Raw genomic sequence first — 1342 nt, 5'->3', positions numbered from 1 at the left:
TGCCCGCTGCTATGCTCCCTGCCATGATATTAATGGACAGAACCTCTGAAACTGTAAGTGATGTCATGGAGTCTCTCCTTAGCAATGGAAACCCCGACGAAGGCAGCTGCTGATTCTCATCGACAGCTCAGTGTGCAATGAGGCAACTGTCTGCTTGAATGGAGTCATTAACTTCTAGGAGGTGTCTCATACGTGAGTCTTTTCCAAGTATTTCTCAAAGAGTGGTTTTGTAAAGCCAAGTTGTGGCACTAGAGAGATGATTTCTGGAGGACCTGGTTTCAGTTCCCAGGGCCCACATGATGGCTCACAAACACATGCAATTCCATTTCCAGGGGATCTGATGCCCTACTCTGGCCTCTGAGGTTATTGCATATATGGGCAAAGTTCCCATACACATAAAATAAAAATAAATAAATCTTACTGAAAAATCAAGCCAATGTGTTCTCATCCCATATAGCATCCATTAACTACGGCCACATCTAATCAGCTAAGATACAGCCGTGAAGGGATTGGAACGGCCGATGAGATTCTCGCATGAAACATGCATGCAGGAGCAACATGGGTAAAGGTGGATAGACATTCCTGCATTTCCTGAGCCTGTGAATATGAGCAGACAATTAGACTTGCATGTTAACATTATGCTTTCTTAGAAAGATACAGACGGTAACACTAGAAATACTCCGTCTAGGCGTGGTGTCACAGACCTACAAACCTAGCTCTTGGGAGGTAGAGGTAATGGGGATTGCTGCAAGTTCAAAGCTAGTCTGGGCTACACAGCAGGTTCTAGACCACACAGCCAGGGCTACCCAGCAAGACTTTGGCTTAAAGGAAACCAAGAAATTGCACTGTTAACGTCGGGAGAAGTTTATGGAGACAGATCAGGCTGGCACAACGTGCGCTGAGTGATGATGCTGGTCATACAGGTGTATTAGCGAAAGGAGAGATGAATTGGTAGCAATGGTGGCTAATGGCGGCTGCCTCTAGGCAGGGAGTGAGTCATGGGTGGATTATTTTGCTCTTCGCTGATCTTCCTCTCCTGTGTTCTTCCAGGTCTCATTGCTTTCAGAATAATACAAAAAGTCTCAGTCTCACTGCGGTAGATCACCTGACTGTAGCAGAGCCAGCAGCATTTGCAGAGGTCATGCAGAGGTCACAGGAAAGCTAGCCAGTGAGACACTAGTGATTAACAATATAACTGGTCACTTTTTACAAGTCAATCTTTTTCAAAATGTGTTCCCCCAAAACAAGCCCATAGTGAAAACTACACAGTTCACACTTATGGAAGTGACCTGGGTGGAGGTCTTACTGTACAGGGCCCTGGTGGCCTGGGTGGCCTGGATAG

The sequence above is a fragment of the Microtus oregoni genome, unplaced genomic scaffold, assembly GCF_018167655.1.
Source record: "Microtus oregoni isolate MIOR12 unplaced genomic scaffold, Mior012 000014F_ref0000157, whole genome shotgun sequence".
Taxonomy (NCBI): domain Eukaryota; kingdom Metazoa; phylum Chordata; class Mammalia; order Rodentia; family Cricetidae; genus Microtus; species Microtus oregoni.
Note: the sequence above shows the minus strand (reverse complement) of the source record.